A 21,486-nucleotide genomic window follows, 5' to 3' on the forward strand; every position below is an offset into this window, starting at 1 on the left:
AATAAAATTAAGAAGAAAAATAAGAATAAAAATAAAAACAAGGCCTTTAAATTTTAATGACAAATGCAGAGTAATTATATTCTCCATAAAATAAATACCCTTATATCTCCCTTATTTGGATGATTTCATATTTGTCATAATCTTATATCACCAAAAAATATTAAATTATTAAACTATGCAACTTTGCATGTAACACCCTTCTTAATTATACCATTGTACCTTATTATTGTTTCTTCTTTATTAAAATGTGTAAAAAAATAAGTATTGATCAAAAGTGATTATGTAATCAGGATCAAAAACACATTTTCCCCCTTAATACCAAAAAATATTATTTTATAAAATTTATGTATATATCAGAACCAAATTAAAAATAATTATTCTTCTAGAAGTATTGTGCATAAATTTCATATCGATGAGTAGCATAGATTTGTCTAAAGAGAGGTGTGTACCTATTTAGGTAACCATTAAAAATAATATCTTAGTTATTCAAGAATATTATCATGTGGAAAAATTATTCTAAATATAAATTTGCTTTGTAAACCATTTTGATGTGTGGTTGCCCTTATCCACTATTAGTTAAATCAAGAAATAATAATTATTAAAGAAATATAGAAGTATATATATATATGTAGATAATACCTAATTATGTATTATAATTTTTCTCAGAATTAAATATATTTTTGTACCTTCACATAAAGAAACATTTTTTTTAAACATACAAACATACGAGGCCTCTGACACATCAATCACACTTAGCAGCTGCTGATTTACTCATCTGTCACCTTCACTCTGACATTCACAGATCTGTTCAACTCAAACATTCCACATATGAAGTTATATATATATATATATATTTAACCCAAAATTGTATCCCAATTTATTAATGCGCATTGCCATATCAATTAAATATCTTAATATTCTTTGAATATTCCCCAAATACATATTATATAATATGAGAGTAAGTCACTGGAATTTCAGACACTTGAAAAAACTCTTGACTTAGATTCTTTTTTCACTGGCTGCCCGGTCTTAAGTTACATCAGCTGGAAATAGAATGAATGGGATCTATACTATTAGCTCAAAGTTCAAAGGCCGCAGCTGTCACACGTCATGCTGGAAAGCTACAGGTTAAAACGAACACTTCATGCACAGAAAATATTAATTCATAAGTGCTACACATAATAATTAATAAGTATTACATATATATTATAGTCCAACTAGATATATTGTTATTATTTTAAAATGTTATACACATATAAATCATGCAATTTTTTTCCACTTCCTGTGTGAATAAAGAAATAAATCCATTTTAGAGTTGTTTGATCAAATCCTGCTTTGGAATGAAACCTCTAAGGAAATATAAGAAAATAAAATTAAATATCAAATTCATACAGAAACAGAATTATTTAAATATCTTATACATATATTGGTTGGTTCTAATGTAATTCAAAATATTGTTACTTAAATTTATATATGAAGTTCTAATTTATTAATTAATATATATATATATTTTTATAAATATATATAAATACAATTATACACAATCTCTACATAAACAAGTATATGTATATATATATATATATATATATATATATATATATATATATGAACTATTAGAAACTATGTAACTACAATTTTACTGTATAAGATTATAAATAAATATTGAGACATTGTAACACTTATATGCTACATTATCATTACAGTTTTTTCTTAGCCACTCCCTAAACCAAATCTTCTGTCTCTCTCAAATATCTCCAGGAACGCCCTATTTAGGAAAGACATTTTTCTATCCTTCAAAACCTCAGAGAACTGCCTGTCCTTCTGTTCACATTCCATGACGTCACTCTCAGCCGGTCGTCTCACCTGACTCTGTCCATCAGTTTCAGCCATTTTCCTTTCCAGGGAGAAGTCACAGCTTTGGATTTTTAACTCTTTCTGTGAAGAGATGGACCTTTGCACTGGCTGATATGGCTTATAACAGATATGAAATCTTCTGAGTATTTGATAGAGTTCACTATGGGGATGACTCAGTCTAGGAGAGTTTGATATTGGCTTTTGGTAAGATTTTACCTTTTCTGGTTTTACAAATTTAACTTGATTTATTTTCTTTTCACGATTCTCATGTTTCCTAACAAAATCCAGCAACTGCGCACATTCAAATAATGATTTTTTTGTGATGCAATAACTTGGGAAACTGGATTTAGGAATTTGAATTTTTGTACAAAAGTTGTTATCATTTGTTGTACTTTTCCATTTTTGATGAGAGCTTTGTACAACCGTTCAAATATGGACATGAATGTATATGTACATTCCTTCCTACCAATCCTTAGTTTCTGCAGATCTTCTATGTTGGAAAAATCCTTTGTGACACAATAAATCAAATATCTTAACCTGTCCGAATCATTTTTCCCATCCATTAGGAGAGTAACATCTGGACAATGTCACAGGAATCCATATTTTAAATAATTGATTCCTCTCCTCATTGGATAAATCAAACTTATCAGAGAAGCTCTCAAATGTCTCTGAATTTCTACAGGCATGGATTTTGACATCATATCTTGGCATGATTTTGTATAATTTCAGCAAATTTTTCCTCCTTTTAATTTGCAGTTGAGCCTGGGTAATTCCTGAATTCTCTGATATTTTTAGTGGCTCTTGTACGTCCGCTCCTCCTACGTCACTCACGTCTCCTCCCACATCACCTAGTATGTCGGTTTCTCGTATGTCAGTCATGTCTCCTCCCATGTCAGGTTTCTGTATGTCCGTCTCTTGGTCAGACCCAAGGTCACCTTCAGTTACAGACACGTGTCTCACTTCTTGTTCATTTTCCACATTACAGTCAGAATCAGTGTCACCATCTGACACTTCTTCTACACTATTGTCCTGCTTAGACCTCTCAAGTACAAAATTATGAAATACCTGAAAAAGATGTAGAATATTCCGCAATTTGTGTTTCTCTCCAGGGTCAGACTGGGGTGTCTGGGGCCCACAGGGAGAACTGACTCTAGGGGCCACCTACAGCCATATGCAAATATCTGTTATCCGCTATCCCTGTTATAGTGGAGCATTGACAGGCGGCTCCTGCACATCTACTGGGCGACACTAACTGGGATGTACAACTACGTTAGTTTGCATTAAAGGGCTTCTTTGGTTAAAACAAGTTATCACCGATCCATGGGATCCACAGGATCAGTGATCACTTATTGATCGTTTGGGTCCGAACATTGGAAAAGGCACCTATCGGAAGAATGGGGAAGTTTCATCCCTGACAGGACACTTATCACCATTTTAAAATGCAGCGACAGGTGGGACATCTGACCACAGCCTCATTCGTTCTCTTGGGGGCTTCCAAAAAAGAGCAGCGCTCGCAGCCTCTGAGGGAATGAATGGATCAGTGGTCGAGTCGCACATGAGCTCCAGTCTAATGGGGAGAAAAGCTCCATATTCTACCAATCGGTGCAGGTCCCAGCAGTCAGACCCCCACCAATCAATATTATCACTTATCCTGTGGAGAGGTGATTACTTGTTTTCACCAGAGAACCCCTGTAAGTGCATCTCTGATGCTCTGCTCCAAGTATTTAATCTCTAAGGTCACGGCCCCACTATCAGTATTTGGTCAGTATTCGGTCAGTATTTTTTCTCAGGAGTGGGAGCCAAAACCAGATGAGGAACAATCAGAGAAAAGGTAGAATAGAAACAAGTCACCAATTCTGCATTTATCACCCACTCCTGGTTTTGGCAGCGACTCCTGAGAAAAAATACTAACCAAATACTAATGGTGGGGCTGTGGCCTAATGGAAAAAAATATTTTCCTAGTTAATATCAGCAAGAACAAAATGACTGCCATACACAACACAGTCCACTATATCAACACCAATAATACCACTGTTATGCGCTGCTACCAAAGCTAAGGAAAGAGAGGAGATCTGTCCCTACTATAGGACTCAGCTGAATCCCTACGATGTAACAGGGAACCTGATCCTGCGATCAGACCTGCTAAAGTCCTAATCTAGTCTGTACGGAGACCTATAGATGTGGGGAGGGAATCCCTACAAGTACTAAGGACTGGGAGGAATATGGGACACCTCCTAACAGAAATAGTAGCAGACAGACGAACAAACAAAATAGATAGAACATAGAGGTCCGTAGACCAAGCAAACTAACAGAGTTAGATACAGAGCACAGGCTAGCTAGAAAGTAGATATACAATGAAGTCCAGCAAAGCCAGAAGGGCGGAGCAGGATTAAATAGGCCAACAAGGTCATGTGACCAGCAAAGGAAAAAAAAACCTAACAGCAAGGTTCTAACAGTACCCCCCCTTCTAAGAGGATCCTCCGGATCCCCTAGGACCAGGCTTATCAGGAAATCTCCTGTGAAACGCTCTGATAAGTCTGGACGCGGAAACATCATCTGACCTCACCCAAGAGTTATCCTCGGGTCCGAAACCTTTCCAGGCCACAAGATACTGCAAACTACCTCTATACCGTCTAGAGTCAAGGATGCGAGAAATTTCATATTCCCCGTCCTCCACCACCGGAGGAACAGAGGCAGAGGCGTCACCATCCGACACAACAGCTTTTTTTAACAGAGAGACATGAAAGACCGGATTAATTCTCCAGGAGGTAGGAACCTCCAACCTAACAGCAGATTGGTTGACAACCTGAAGCACCTTAAAGGGCCCTACAAACTTGGGACCCAATTTCTTAGAAGGAATCCTCAACCGCAGATTCCTAGAGGACAACCAAACCATGTCACCAACAGCGAACAAAACCTCCTGTCGTTTCCTATCAAAGTAGTCTTTAGATTTTCTGTTGGCCTCCTGAAGATTACCACGCACATCCGTCCAAACTCTTTCCAAATCACCGGAAAAATTCTCCTCCTCAGGCACGGCAGATCCCAACTTGGAGAACGACCCAAACGACGGATGTCTCCCAGAACAACAAAAAAAAGGCGAACAACCAGCAGAAGAAGATGTATGATTGTTCAGAGCAAATTCGGCAAGTGGCAGAAACTCAGACCACCCCTCTTGATTGTCTGCCACAAAACAACGCAAGAACTGCTCAACATCCTGGTTTTTCCTTTCTGTCTGGCCATTAGATTCAGGATGATATCCGGACGAAAACGACAAATGAATTCCCAACCTGTCACAAAAGGCACGCCAAAAACGAGCCACGAACTGAGGACCCCTATCAGAAACAATGTCAGTAGGAACGCCATGAAGTCTGACAATTTCCTTGACAAAGGCCTTAGCGAGAGTTTTAGCGCAGGGCAGTTTGACGAAGGGAACCAAGTGACACATCTTGCTAAAACGGTCCACGACCACCCAGATGACAGTAAAACCCTCAGAGGGGGGAAGGTCAGTTATAAAGTCCATAGCCAAATGTGTCCAAGGAGCACTGGGGACCTCCAAAGGACAAAGCAACCCCGCAGCAGGAGTATGTGAGGACTTAGATCTAGCACATATAGTACATTGGCGCACCCACTTAATGACTTCCTTCTGCCATCCAGGCCACCAAAAACTGCGACCCACCAGTCTCTTGGTCTCAGAGATTCCGGGATGACCTGCCAACCGAGATTCGTGACACTCAACAAACAAATCTCTCCTAAAGGTCCCAGGCACAAACAACCTCCCATGAGGAGTGTTAGATGGGGCATTCTCCTGAGCTTTAAGAATCTCATCTTCCAAAACGGAGTCTAAAGCAGCTATCACAACACCTTCTTGTAAAATGTTTTCCTCTTTCTCAGCACCGACTATGGGAGAAAAACTGCGAGACAAGGCATCCGCCTTAACATTCTTAGTACCAGGGATGTAAGTAACGGAGAAATTAAACCGCGAGAAAAACAGTGCCCACCTAGCCTGACGGGCATTCAGGCGCTTGGCAGCATCAAGATATATCAGATTTTTATGATCCGTAAGAACCTGAACGGGAAATTCCGCACCTTCCAAGAAGTGGCGCCAGTGTTCAAATGCGAGTTTAATAGCCAATAATTCCCGATTACCAATATCGTAATTCAATTCAGTCTCCGAAAATTTTTTTGAAAAAAAGGCACAGGGATGTAATCCATCCCCGTTATCCTGAGACAATGCTGCGCCAACCCCCACAGAGGAAGCATCAACCTCAACCAAAAACGGCCTAGTAACATCAGGCTGCATAAGGATGGGAGCAGAGGTGAACCTCTCCTTGAGATACACAAAAGCTTCAATGGCCTCAGAAGACCACTGAACAGCATCAGCACCTTTCCTGGTGAGATCGGTCAGCGGTTTGACAATACTAGAAAAAATTTTTATGAATTTTCTATAGTAATTGGCGAAACCCAAAAACCTCTGTATCGATTTCAAACCAATAGACCTAGGCCATTCCTGCACAGCCTGAACCTTAACTGGATCCATCTCAAAACCTTTGCTGGAGATAATGTAGCCCAAAAAACTAATTCTCTGTACAGCGAACTCACATTTCTCCAGCTTAGCAAAAAGCGAATTGTCCATTAATAACTGTAATACCTCACGCACGCTCCGCCAATGAGACTCCAGATCTGGCGAATAAATCAAAATGTCATCCAAATACACAACCACATTTTTACCGATCAAAGGTCTAAGGATATCATTAATCAGATTCTGAAAAAATGCAGGAGCATTAGTAAGACCAAAAGGCATAACCAGATTCTCAAAATGACCCACAGGAGTGTTAAAAGCAGTCTTCCATTCATCACCCTCCTTCATGCGCAACAGATTGTATGCCCCCTTAAGGTCAATTTTAGAGAACCACTTGGCCCCCAATAACTGGTTAAACAGATCAGGAATCAATGGCAGTGGGTAAGGATTGCGTACCGTAATTTTGTTAATCTCACGAAAATCCAGACAAGAACGTAAACCGCCGTCCTTTTTTTTTACAAAAAAAAAATCCAACCGCCACAGGAGACTTAGAGGGCCTAATGTGACCGGCGGCCAAGCTTGTCTGTATGTATTCCTCCAAAGCCTTCCTCTCAGGAATAGTAAGGTTAAATAAACGACTCTTAGGAAGAGTCGCTCCAGGGACAAATTCAATAGAACAATCATAGTCTCTATGGGGAGGCAAAACCTGCGATTCTTTCTCAGAAAAAACTCTCCAAAAATCCTGAATAGGAACAGGCAATTCTCCCCTATCCAAAGCTGCAATACGCCCGTTACAACACTTGTCATAACATTTATGGCTCCAGGATTTAATTTCACTGGTAGACCAATCCAGTACAGGATTGTGAAATTTTAACCAGGGCAAACCCAATATTACTGGAGAAGGCAAGTTATTCAACACTACCAAATCCAATTTCTCATGGTGAACACCATTAATAGTGAGAGGAAATTCACTGACCTTGAGAGTAATATTCTTCAAAGGGGAACCATCCACAGAAACCACAGCAATGGGGGATGATAAAGGTTCAGGTTTTAAATTGAGTTTTTCCACGAATCCCCCATCAATTACATTCAGTGTAGACCCGCAATCAACAAACACCCGAAATTCCATTAATTTTTCCTGAGCAATCGTGGAAGCAGCTAAAAATATACCCTTGGAATTTAAACAGGCAATACGGGCATGACTGACCATTTTTTTTTCTTTCTTCATACGAAGCTCACAGCCTTTAATCAAATGACCAGATTTTCCGCAATAGAAACACAAGCCTTCCGAAAAACGACGGTCTTTTTCTTGAGAGCGAGGTGCCACCGATCCAATCTCCATCGGTTCACCACTGTTAGTACACACATTATCATAACCAGAAACTGACATAGCAGAGGATTTGCTCTCATTAACCCTAGCACGCAGTCTTCTATCCACCCGTATAGCTAATTGCATAGCCTGTTGCAAATCCTCAGGTGTAGGATAAGCAATTAGCAGGTCTTTAACCCTTTCACTGAGCCCAGCAAGAAATAGACTTTTCAGAGCAGAATCGTTCCACCCTGTTTGAGTGGACCAACGACGAAAATGTGTACAATATTTTTCCACATTACCTGATCCTTGCTTTAAACGTCTCAACTCAGTCTCAGCTGATGCGACACGGTCAGGATCATCATATAATAGTCCCAAAGCAGAAAAAAAACTATCCACTGATCTGAAGCATGAATCACTAGGTTGCAAAGAAAAGGCCCACTCCTGAGGCTCTTTGCGCAAAAGTGACATTATGAACCCTACGCGCTGGGATTCATCCCCAGAGGACTTAGGTCTCAAACGAAAATACAATAAGCAAGCATTTTTAAATGAAAAAAATTCTCGGTGTTCACCAAAAAATAAATCCGGCAAACATACCTTAGGCTCCAAGAAATGTGCTCCAGGACAGTTACTCACGTGCTGACGGAGCTCGGCCACCTCCAGAGAGAGTCCCTGCAGGCGATGAGCCAAATCCTGAACCGACACCATGATGGAACAGAAAAATCTTTCCTTAGAGAATTTGCTGGCTGGACTTACTGTTATGCGCTGCTACCAAAGCTAAGGAAAGAGAGGAGATCTGTCCCTACTATAGGACTCAGCTGAATCCCTACGACGTAACAGGGAACCTGATCCTGCGATCAGACCTGCTAAAGTCCTAATCTAGTCTGTACGGAGACCTATAGATGTGGGGAGGGAATCCCTACAAGTACTAAGGACTGGGAGGAATATGGGACACCTCCTAACAGAAATAGTAGCAGACAGACGAACAAACAAAATAGATAGAACATAGAGGTCCGTAGACCAAGCAAACTAACAGAGTTAGATACAGAGCACAGGCTAGCTAGAAAGTAGATATACAATGAAGTCCAGCAAAGCCAGAAGGGCGGAGCAGGATTAAATAGGCCAACAAGGTCATGTCACCAGCAAAGGAAAAAAAAACCTAACAGCAAGGTTCTAACAACCACATACAAAAGGGACAAATATCGCCACACCATGACTAGATCACATATTACCACCACATAGTGACCGAATAATACCACATACAAGGAATAAATACGGCCACACCATGACCAGACCACATATTACCACCCCAAAGTGACCAAATACTACAATACTGATCATGAATACAAACCACAATACTAACAACACTGTTATTACCACCAGCGACATTATACACAGGAGCTCTGTATATAGTGTCAGTGTACAGGTAATACAGGGATCACCAGTGACATTATACACAGGAGCTCTGTATATAGTGTCAGTGTACAGGTAATACAGTGATCACCAGTGACATTATACACTGGAGCTCTGTATATAGTGTCAGTGTACAGGTAATACAGTGATCACCAGTGACATTATACACTGGAGCTCTGTATATAGTGTACAGGTATTACAGTGGTCACCAGTGACATTATACTCAGGAGCTCTGTACATAGTGTATAGTGTACAGGTAATACAGTGATCACCAGTGACATTATACACAGGAGCTCTGTATATAGTGTACAAGTAATACAGTGGTCACCAGTGACATTATACACAGGAGCTCTGTATATAGTGTACAGGTAATACAGTGGTCACCAGTGACATTATACACAGGAGCTCTGTATATAGTGTACAGGTAATACAGTGGTCACCAGTGACATTATACACAGGAGCTCTGTACATAGTGTATAGTGTACAGGTAATACAGTGATCACCAGTGACATTATACACAGGAGCTCTGTATATAGTGCACAGGTAATACAGTGGTCACCAGTGACATTATACACAGGAGCTCTGTATATAGTGTACAGGTAATACAGTGGTCACCAGTGACATTATACACAGGAGCTCTGTATATAGTGTACAGGTAATACAGTAGTCACCAGTGACATTATACACAGGAGCTCTGTATATAGTGTATAGTGTACAGGTAATACAGGGATCACCAGTGACATTATACACAGGAGCTCTGTATATAGTGTCAGTGTACAGGTAATACAGTGATCACCAGTGACATTATACACTGGAGCTCTGTATATAGTGTACAGGTAATACAGTGGTCACCAGTGACATTATACACAGAAGCTCTGTATATAGTGTATACATAATACAGTGATCACCAGTGACATACACAGGAGTTCTGTATATACTATATACACACACGTGGTCAGAATTGTTGGTACCCCTCGTTTAATGAAAGAAAAACCCACAATGGTCACAGAAATAACTTGAATCTGACAAAAGTAATAATAAATTAAAAATCTATGAAAATGAACAAATGAAAGTCAGACATTGCTTTTCTGCTTCCACTGAATTTTTAAAAAAATTAAACTCATGAAATAGGCCTGGACAGAAATGATGGTACCCCTGAAAATAATGTGACAAAAGGGACATGCTAATTTGTGGACACAACTTGATTTAACATCACAGGTGTCTACAATCTTGTAATCAGTCAGTGGGCCTGTATATAGGGCTACAGATACTCACTGTGTTGTTTGGTGACATGGTGTGTACCACACTCAACATGGACCAGAGGAAGCAAAGGAAAGAGTTGTTTCAGGAGATTAGAAAGAAAATTATAGAAAAGCATGTTAAAAGGTAAAGGTTATAAGACCATCTCCAAGCAGCTTGATGTTCCTGTGACTACAGGTGCACATATTATTCAGAAATTTAAGATCCATGGGACTGTAGCCAACCTCCCTGGACGTGGCCGCAGGAGGAAAATTGATGACAAATCAAAGAGACGGATAATATGAATGGTAACAAAAGAGTCCAGGAAAACTTCTAAAGAGATTAAAGGTGAACTTCAATCTCAAGGAACATCAGTGTCAGATCGTACTATCCACCGTTGTTTGATCCAAAGTGAACTTCATGTAAGACGACCAAGGAGAACACCATTGTTGAAAAAAATAATAATAAAAAAGCCAGACTGGAATTTGCCAAACTACATGTTGACAAGCCACAAAGCTTCTGGGAGAATGTACTATGGACAGATGAGACAAAAATGGAAGTTTTTGTCAAGGCACATCAGCTCTATGTTCACAGACCGAAAAATTAAGCATATCAAGAAAAGAACACTGTCCCTACTGTGAAACATGGGGGAGGCTGTTATGTTCTGGGGCTGCTTTGCTGCATCTGGTACAGGGTGTCTTGAATCTGTGCAGGGTACAATGAAATCTCAAGACTATCAAGGGATTCTAGAGAGAAATGTGCTGCCCAGTGTCAGAAAGCTTGGTCTCAGTCGCAGGTCATGGGTCTTGCAACAGGATAATGACCCAAAACACACAGCTAAAAACACCCAAGAATGGCTAAGAGGAAAACATTAGACTATTCTGAAGTGGCCTTCTATGAGCCCTGACCTAAATCCTATGGAGCATCTTTGGAAAGAGCTGAAACATGCCGTCTGGAGAAGGCAACCTTCAAACACGAGACAACTGGAGCAGTTTGCTCATGAGGAGTCGGCCAAAATAGCTGTGGAGAGGTGCAGAAGTCTCATTGACAGTTACAGGAATCCTTTGATTGCAGTGATTGCCTCAAAAGGTTGTTCAACAAAATATTAAGTTAAGAAGAACCATCATTTCTGTCCAGGCCTGTTTCATGAGTTTAATTTTTTTTTTAATTCTGTGGAAGCAGAAAAGCAATGTCTGACTTTCATTTGTTCATTTTCAAAAATTTGTAATTTATCAGATTGAAGTTATTTCTGTGACCATTGTGGGTTTTTCTTTCATTAAACGAGGGGTACCAACAATTTTGACCACGTGTGTAGTGTAAGTGTACATGTAATACACTGACTCACCAGTGATGTCTCTAGGTGAAGTCCTTCATCTTCGCTTTTCTTCTTCATCTGGCACAGACAGCCATCACTTCTTCCAGCCAGGAATCATCTCTGCAGAAAATAACACACAGTTATCAATAACTGATCTCTTCTAGAGCAGAGGTCCCCAACCTTTTTTGCACCAGGGACCGGCTTTAAGCAAGACCAGTTTTCCATGGCCCGGTGGGGGTGGGGGCGGGGCTTTGGTCATATGGGGGTGGGGTTATGGAGGGGTGGAGCTGTATGGGGAGGATGCTGGCGGGACCTCGGTGTACAGCGCTGCTAAGTAGCAGCATTGTACATTGAGCGTCAGTGTATACAGCGCTGCTGCTTAGCAGCGCTACACACTGAACACCGGTACCGGGAGCCGCGTCACTGAAGCCAGTCTGCTGCCCCAGCACGCCCCACATAACATGTTCTGCCGGGGGTGTGTCAGTGAGGAGAGCCTGCCGCCCCACCCCGTCAGGAACACACCATGCTGTGCAGGAGGGTCGCGTCACTAAGACCCGCCCCGTGACGTACAACAGGTACCATGCTGTGCTGTGGAGGGCTGCGTCACTAAGACCCGCCCGACGCCCCACCCCGTCCTGCATAATGTTCTCTGCCGGGAGCTGCGAGCTGTCACGGCTATGGCAGAAAACATTATAAATCCACACAGAGCGAGCTCTGACCAGGCGCAGGGCCGCGGAGCTAGCTGTCAGCGGCGCCGCGGACCGGCTGAAAAACCCCAACGGCCCGGTCCTGGTCCGCGGACCGGCGGTTGGGGACCTCTGTTCTAGAGAATATTCCCACTTTTCCCCCCGACTTCTACACTACACCAGTTGAAGAAAAAAAGTAACATAGTGCCGTCCTGCACAGTAACAGGACCCCTCTTTTGTCCCATCCCATGGAAAACAATTTCCTAAAAAGTAAATTGTATTACAGAAGTAATAATGTAATAATAATAATTGGAATCTAAAGTAATAATGTTCCCCACTGGTCACCATTAATAAAGTATGTTCCTCAATCTGGCTCCCAAACAGTAATTAAGTCCCTGGTCTAGCCAGGCACCCCCATATGTCCCTTCTGGCCCCCATTTGTCTAGTGTGACCCCTCCATATATTTATCCTAGCACACGTGTATCGAGCCTGCCCCCTCCTATATACCCATCCTAGCCCCCCCATGTGGCCAGTCTGCCCCCCCCACATATCCATCCTTGCCTCCATGTTTCCAGCCTGCGCCCCCATATATCCCCCCCATATATCCTCCATGTGTCCAGCCTGCCCTCTACATATCCATCCTGGCCTCCATGTGTCCAACCTCCCCCCTCATATATCCATACTGCCCTTACCCCCTGCATATATCCATCCTGACACCCCCCATATATCCAGCGTGCCCCTCCATATATTTATGCTAGCCCATGTGTATCGAGCCCGCCCCCCCCCCACATATTCATCCTAGCCCCCCATGTGTCCAGCCTGTCCCCCCCATATATCCATTCTGGCCTCCATGTGTTCAGCCTGCCCCCCCATATATCCATCCTGGCCTCCAAGTGTCCAGCCTGCCCCCCATATATCTATCCTGCCCCCCATATATCCATCCTGGCCTCCATGTGTCCAGCCTGCCCACCCCCCTTTGCCTGGGTCCAGCCAGGGTTCCCCCTTGTGTGTCCAGCCAGGGTTCCCCCTTGTGTGTCCATCCGGCCCCCCCTTGTGTGTCCAGCCAGGGTTCCCCCTTGCGTGTCCAGCCAGGGACCCCCTTGCGTATCAAGCCAGGGCTCCCCCCTCGTGTGTCCAGCTTGGCCCCCCCTCGTGTGTCCAGCTTGGCCCCCCCCTCGTGTGTCCAGCCAGGGTTCCCCCCCTTGTGTGTCCAGCCAGGGTTCCCCCCCTTGTGTGTCCAGCCAGGGTTCCCCCCCTTGTGTGTCCAGCCAGGGTTCCCCCCCTTGTGTGTCCAGCCAGGGTTCCCCCCCTTGTGTGTCCAGCCAGGGTTCCCCCCCTTGTGTGTCCCGCCAGGGTTCCCTCCTTGTGTGTCCAGCCAGACTACCCCCTTGTGTGTCTGTCCAGCCTGGCTACCCCCTTGTGTGTCTGTCCAGTCTGGCTACCCCCTTGTGTGTCTGTCCAGCCTGGCTACCCCCTTGTGTGTCTGTCCAGCCTGGCTACCCCCTTGTGTGTCTGTCCAGCCTGGCTACCCCCTTGTGTGTCTGTCCAGCTGGGCCCCCCCTTGTGTGTCTGTCCAGCTGGGCCCCCCCTTGTGTGTCCAGCTGGGCCCCCCTTGTGTGTCCATCCAGGGTTCCCCTTTATGTGTCCATCCAGGGTTCCCCTTTATGTGTCCATCCAGGGCCCCCCCCTTGTGTGTCCAGCTGGGCCGCCCCTTGTGTGTCCAGCCAGGGTTCCCCCCTTGTGTGTCCATCCAGGACCCCACATTTTGTGTCCAGTTGGCTCCCCCCTTGTGTGTCCAGCCAGCCTACCCCCTTGTGTGTCCAGCTGGGCTCCCCTTGTGTGTCCAGCCAGGGTTGCCCCTTGTGTGTCCAGCCAGGATCCCCCCTTTTGTGTCCTGCCAGGCTACCCCCTTGTGTGTCTGTCCAGCTGGGCCCCCCCTTGTGTGTCCAGCTGGGCCCCCCCTTGTGTGTCCATCTGGCCCCCGCCTTGTGTGTCCAGCTAGAGGGTCCAGACCATTACACACACACACACACACACACCACTTACCTTCCTGCGCTCCCGTGCGGTGTCCTCCTTCTCCTGAGTTGCGCGCCTCCTTCACAGCAGGCGCATGACGATGACGTCATACGCCGGACCGCGAAGGGAGACACGCAGCTTCAGCTGCTTCACTGGGACGTGCGCCGCGGTGGTTCAGGTAATGAACACTGCGTGCGCGCGTCCCTGCATACACTGTGCCTGCGCTTTTAAAGGGCCCGTGCCCCTTAAAACCGCAGGATTTTTTTTTTGTTCTCTTCTCCCCTTCTACTCTGCAGCAGGGGGCGGGGCCCACCGGGAAAATTTCCGGTATCCCGCCAGCCCAGACCGACCCTGTTTCTCTCTATATACCAATTTGGAAGTTAACTGTAAATTCTGCAATTCACATTCTTTGTATAAACTGAGCCACAAAACGTCTAAGTCATTTCCTACATTAACTTTGAAATTAATATTACTTTGTTTAGCAAAAGAAGAAATTATATCCATATTTTGCTTACCTTAAGATTCCTTAGCTTCTCTTTATCAGCATGTCCTGTCTTCAGTTCGTCTGATTCATTTCCTGTGTGATTCTGTTCCTTGTTAGAACTTCTGCTTCCTGTTAGTCCTCAGTCTGTAGGTCCTTTCTGCTTCTCGTGACAAATTAGTGAATTTACTGACACGTGAACAACAGCTGTTCTGCTAGTCAGGACTTTCCCCCCCTTTGTTCAAGGAAGAAATTCACTTACGAAAAATCAGGCTGGCTGGCTCACCATTGTTAAATAATACTTCTTTCTGTATTATTTTTCTCTACTGAGGACTTCGCAAAGTATCAATATCAAGATTTCCTTATAAAAAATGTATCTATTTATTCTTGGATTGTCCATTAAAAAATAATTGAAACTGAATATAAAATAGATGAAGTAGTTACAAAGAGATTCAATCATGAGTGTCCATCTTTCCTTGGATCCTGGCTGGTAAATCATGTCTTTGTCCAACATGTGTCCAGGCCTACATGTCAGCTGCTCCTCAGCATGAAGATCCTTCTTCTGTGTCTTGTGGGGTGGGAAGAGTAAGAGAGCCCCCCCTTTCTGTACCATGGGATTTTATAGCCAGTCGTATGGCACACCTGTTCTACATATGGTAGTGAACACACAAATAGCGCATTACAACTAGACACGATGGCTAATGCATAGAACTCAGATTTAAGAATAAAATGAATATCCATAATTAACTATTTAACAAGAGGTGACTAGATCAGAGTTGCTGTACTGAGATTCATATTTTGTGTGCACCGTACAGTGCATAAGGACGTCCTCTGTACAGTAACTTCAGTCTAGTTGTCTAAGTACAGAGGTAACTAGATCAGAGTTGCTGTACTTAGATTTATAGTTTGTGTGCACCGTACTGTGTATAAGGACGTCCTCTGTACAGTAACCTCCATCTAGATGTCTCAGTACAGAGGTGACTAGATCAGAGTTGCTGTACTGTGATTCATAGTTTGTGTGCACCCTACTGTGTATAAGGACGTCCTCTGTACAGTAGCCTCAATGTAGATGTCTCAGTACAGAGGTGACTAGATCAGAGTTGCTGTACTGAGATTCATAGTTTGTGTTCACTGTACTGTGTATAAGGACGTCCTCTGTACAGTAACTTCAGTCTAGATGTCTCAGTACAGAGGTGACTAGATCAGAGTTGCTGTAGTGAGATTCATAGTTTGTGTGCACCGTACTGTGTATAAGGACGTCCTCAGTACAGTAACTTCAATCTAGATGTCTCAGTACAGAGGTGACTAGATCGGAGTTGCTGCAGTAAGGTTCATGATTTCTGTGCACCGTACTGTGTATAAGGACGTCCTCTGTACAGTAACTTCAGTCTAGATGTCTCAGTACAGAGGTGACTAGATCACGGCTGCTGTACTGAGATTCATAGTTTGTGTGCACCCTACTGTGTAGAAGGACGTCCTCTGTACAGTAACCTCAATCTAGATGTCTCAGTACAGAGGTGACTAGATCAGAGTTGCTGTACTGAGATTCATAGTTTGTGTGCAGCGTACTGTGTATAAGGACGTCCTCTGTACAGTAACTTCAGTCTAGTTGTCTCAGTACAGAGCTAACTAGATCAGAGTTGCTGTACTGAGATTCATAGTTTGTGTCCACTGTACTGTGTATAAGGACGTCCTCTGTACAGTAACCTCAATCTAGATGTCTCAGTACAGAGGTGACTAGATCAGAGTTGCTGCAGTAAGGTTCATGATCTCTGTGAACTGTACTGTGTATAACGACGTCCTCTGTACAGTAACTTCAGTCTAGTTGTCTCAGTACAGAGGTGACTAGATCAGAGTTGCTGTAGTGAGATTCATAGTTTGTGTGCACTGTACTGTGTATAAGGATGTCCTCTGTACAGTAACTTCAGTCTAGATGTCTCAGTACAGAGGTGACTAGATCAGAGTTGCTGTACTGAGATTCATAGTTTGTGTTCACTGTACTGTGTATAAGGACGTCCTCTGTACAGTAACCTCCATCTAGATGTCTCAGTACAGAGGTGACTAGATCAGAGTTGCTGTACTGAGATTCATAGTTTGTGTGCACCGTACTGTGTATAAGGACGTCCTCTGTACAGTAACTTCAGTCTAGATGTCTCAGTACAGAGGTGACTAGATCAGAGTTGCTGTACTGAGATTCATAGTTTGTGTTCACTGTACTGTGCATAAGGACGTCCTCTGTACAGTAACCTCCATCTAGATGTCTCAGTACAGAGGTGACTAGATCAGAGTTGCTGTACTGTGATTCATAGTTTGTGTGCACCCTACTGTGTATAAGGACGTCCTCTGTACAGTAGCCTCAATGTAGATGTCTCAGTACAGAGGTGACTAGATCAGAGTTGCTGTACTGAGATTCATAGTTTGTGTTCACTGTACTGTGTATAAGGACGTCCTCTGTACAGTAACCTCAATCTAGATGTCTCAGTACAGAGGTGACTAGATCAGAGTTGCTGCAGTAAGGTTCATGATTTCTGTGCACCCTACTGTGTATAAGGACGTCCTCTGTACAGTAACCTCAATCTAGATGTCTCAGTACAGAGGTGACTAGATCAGAGTTGCTGCAGTAAGGTTCATGATCTCTGTGCACCGTACTGTGTATAAGGACGTCCTCTGTACAGTAACTTCAGTCTAGATATCTCAGTTCAGAGGTGACTAGATCAGAGTTGCTGTACTGAAATTCATAGTTTGTGTGCACCGTACTGTGTATAAGGACGTCCTCTGTACAGTAACTTCAGTCTAGTTGTCTCAGTACAGAGCTAACTATCTCAGAGTTGCTGTACTGAGATTCATAGTTTGTGTTCACTGTACTGTGTATAAGGACGTCCTCTATACAGTAACTTCAGTCTAGATGTCTCAGTACAGAGGTGACTAGATCAGAGTTGCTGTAGTGAGATTCATAGTTTGTGTGCACCGTACTGTGTATAAGGACGTCCTCTGTACAGTAACCTCAATCTAGATGTCTCAGTACAGAGGTGACTAGAACAAAGTTGCTGTTGTGAAATTCATAGTTTCTGTGCACTGTACTGTGTATAAGGACGTCCTCTGTACAGTAACTTCAGTCTAGATGTTTCAGTACAGAGGTGACTAGATGGGAGTTGCTGTACTGAGATTCATAGTTTGTGTGCACCGTACAGTGTATAAGGACGTCCTCTGTACAGTAACTTCAGTCTAGATGTCTCAGTACAGAGGTGACTAGATGGGAGTTGCTGTACTGAGATTCATAGTTTGTGTGCACCGTACTGTGTATAAGGACGTCCTCTGTACAGTAACTTCAGTCTAGATGTCTCAGTACAGAGGTGACTAGATCAGAGTTGCTGTTGTGAAATTCATAGTTTGTGTGCACCGTACTGTGTATAAGGACGTCCTTTCTACAGCAACTTCGGTCTAGATGTCTCAGTACAGAGGTGACTAGATGGGAGTTGCTGTACTGAGATTCATAGTTTGTGTGCACCGTACTGTGTATAAGGACGTCCTCTGTACGGTAACTTCAATTAAGATGTCTCAGTACAGAGGTAACTAGATCAGAGTTGCTGCAGTAAGGTTCATGATTTCTGTGCACTGTACTGTGTATAAGGACGTCCTCTGTACAGTAACCTCAGTCTAGATGTCTCAGTACAGAGGTGACTAGATCAGAGTTGCAGCACTGAGGTCCATGATTTCTGTGCACTGTACTGTGTATAAGGACGTCCTCTGTACAGTAACCTCAGTCTAGATGTCTCAGTACAGAGGTGACTAGATCAGAGTTGCTGTACTGAGATTCATAGTTTGTGTGCACTGTACTGTGTATAAGGACGTCCTCTGTACAGTAACCGCAATCTAGATGTCTCAGTACAGAGGTGACTAGATCAGAGTTGCAGCACTGAGGTCCATGATTTCTGTGCACTGTACTGTGTATAAGGACGTCCTCTGTACAGTAACCTCAGTCTAGATGTCTCAGTACAGAGGTAACTAGATCAGAGTTGCTGTACTGAGATTCATAGTTTGTGTGCACTGTACTGTGTATAAGGACATCCTCTGTACAGTAACCTCAGTCTAGATGTCTCAGTACAGAGGTAACTAGATCAGAGTTGCTGTACTGAGATTCATAGTTTGTGTGCACTGTACTGTGTATAAGGACATCCTCTGTACAGTAACCTCAGTCAAGATGTCTCAGTACAGAGGTAACTAGATCAGAGTTGCTGTACTGAGATTCATAGTTTGTGTGCACTGTACTGTGTATAAGGACGTCCTCTGTACAGTAACTTCAGTCTAGATGTCTCAGTACAGAGGTGACTAGATCAGAGTTGCAGCACTGAGGTCCATGATCTCTGTGCACTGTACTGTGTATAAGGACGTCCTCTGTACAGTAACATCAATCTAGATGTCTCAGTACAGAGGTGACTAGATCAGAGTTGCTGTACTGAAATTCATAGTTTGTGTGCACCGTACTGTGTATAAGGACGTCCTCTGTACGGTAACTTCAGTCTAGATGTCTCAGTACAGAGGTGACTAGAACAGAGTTGCTGCAGTAAGGTTCATGATCTCTGTGCACTGTACTGTGTATAAGGACGTCCTCTGTACAGTAACTTCAGTCTAGATGTCACAGTACAGAGGTGACTAGATCAGAGTTGCTGTACTGAAATTCATAGTTTGTGTGCACCGTACTGTGTATAAGGACGTCCTCTGTACGGTAACTTCAGTCTAGATGATTCAGTACAGAGGTGACTAGAACAGAGTTGCTACAGTAAGGTTCATGATCTCTGTGCACTGTACTGTGTATAAGGACGTCCTCTGTACAGTAACTTCAGTCTGGATGTCTCAGTACAGAGGTGACTAGATCAGAGTTGCAGCACTGAGGTCCATGATTTCTGTGCACTGTACTGTGTATAAGGAAGTCCTCTGTACAGTAAATTCGATCTAGATATCTCAGTACAAAGGTGATTAGATCAGAGTTGCTGCAGTAAGGTTCATGATTTCTGTTCACTGTACTGTGTATAAGGACGCCCTCTGTACGGTAACATCAATTAAGATGTCTCAGTACAGAGGTGACTAGATCGGAGTTGCATCACTGAGGTCCATGATCTCTGTGCACTTTACTGTGTATAAGGACGTCCTCTGTACAGTAACTTCAGTCTAGTTGTCTCAGTACAGAGGTAACTAGATCAGAGTTACTGTACTGAGATTCATAGTTTGTGTGCACCGTACTGTGTATAAGGACGTCCTCTGTACAGTAACCTCAATCTAGATGTCTCAGTACAGAGGTGACTAGATCAGAGTTGCTGCAGTAAGGTTCATGATCTCTGTGCACTGTACTGTGTATAAGGACGTCCTCTGTACGGTAACTTCAATTTCGATGTCTCAGTACAGAGGTGACTAGATCAGAGTTGCTGCAGTAAGGTCCAAGATCTCTGTGCACTGTACTGTGTATAAGGACGTCCTCTGTACAGAAACTTCAGTGTAGATGTCTCAGTACAGAGGTAACTAGATGGGAGTTGCTGTACTGAGATTCATAGTTTGTGTGCACCGTACTGTGTATAAGGACGTCCTCTGTACAGTAACTTCAGTCTAGTTGTCTCAGTACAGAGGTGACAAGATCAGAGTTGCAGCACTGAGGTCCATGATCTCTGTGCACCGTACTGTGTATAAGGACGTCCTCTGTACAGAAACTTCAGTCTAGATGTCTCAGTACAGAGGTAACTAGATGGGAGTTGCTGTACTGAGATTCATAGTTTGTTTGCACCGTACTGTGTATAAGGACGTCCTCTGTGCAGTAACTTCAGTCTAGTTGTCTCAGTACAGAGGTAACTAGATCAGAGTTGCTGTACTGAGATTCATAGTTTGTGTGCACTGTACTGTGTATAAGGACATCCTCTGTACAGTAACTTCAGTCTAGATGTCTCAGTACAGAGGTGACAAGATCAGAGTTGCTGTACTGAGATTCATAGTCTGTGTGCACTATACTGTGTATAAGGACGTCCTCTGTACAGTAACTTCAGTCTAGATGTCTCAGTACAGAGGTGACTAGATCAGAGTTTCTGTACTGAGATTCATAGTTTGTGTGCACTGTACTGTGTATAAGGACGTCCTCTGTACAGTAACTTCAGTATAGATGTCTCAGTACAGAGGTGACTAGATCAGAGTTACTGTAGTGAGATTCATAGTTTGTGTGCACCGTACTGTGTATAAGGACGTCCTCTGTACAGTAACTTCAGTATAGATGTCTCAGTACAGAGGTGACTAGATCAGAGTTGCTGTACTGAGGTCCATGATCTCTGTGCACCGTACTGTGTATAAGGACGTCCTCTGTACAGTAACCTCCATCTAGATGTCTCAGTACAGAGGTGACTAGATCAGAGTTGATGTACTGAGATTCATAGTTTGTGTGCACTGTACTCTGTATAAGGACGTCCTCTATACAGTAACTTCAGTATAGATGTCTCAGTACAGAGGTGACTAGATCAGAGTTTCTGTACTGAGATTCATAGTTTGTGCACTGTACTGTGTATAAGGACGTCCTCTGTACAGTAACCTCCATCTAGATGTCTCAGTACAGAGGTGACTAGATCAGAGTTGATGTACTGAGATTCATAGTTTGTGTGCACCGTACTGTGTATAAGG

The sequence above is a fragment of the Phyllobates terribilis genome, unplaced genomic scaffold (genome assembly GCF_046119375.1).
Source record: "Phyllobates terribilis strain yellow unplaced genomic scaffold, ASM4611937v1 Scaffold_157__1_contigs__length_4398786, whole genome shotgun sequence".
NCBI lineage: Eukaryota > Metazoa > Chordata > Amphibia > Anura > Dendrobatidae > Phyllobates > Phyllobates terribilis.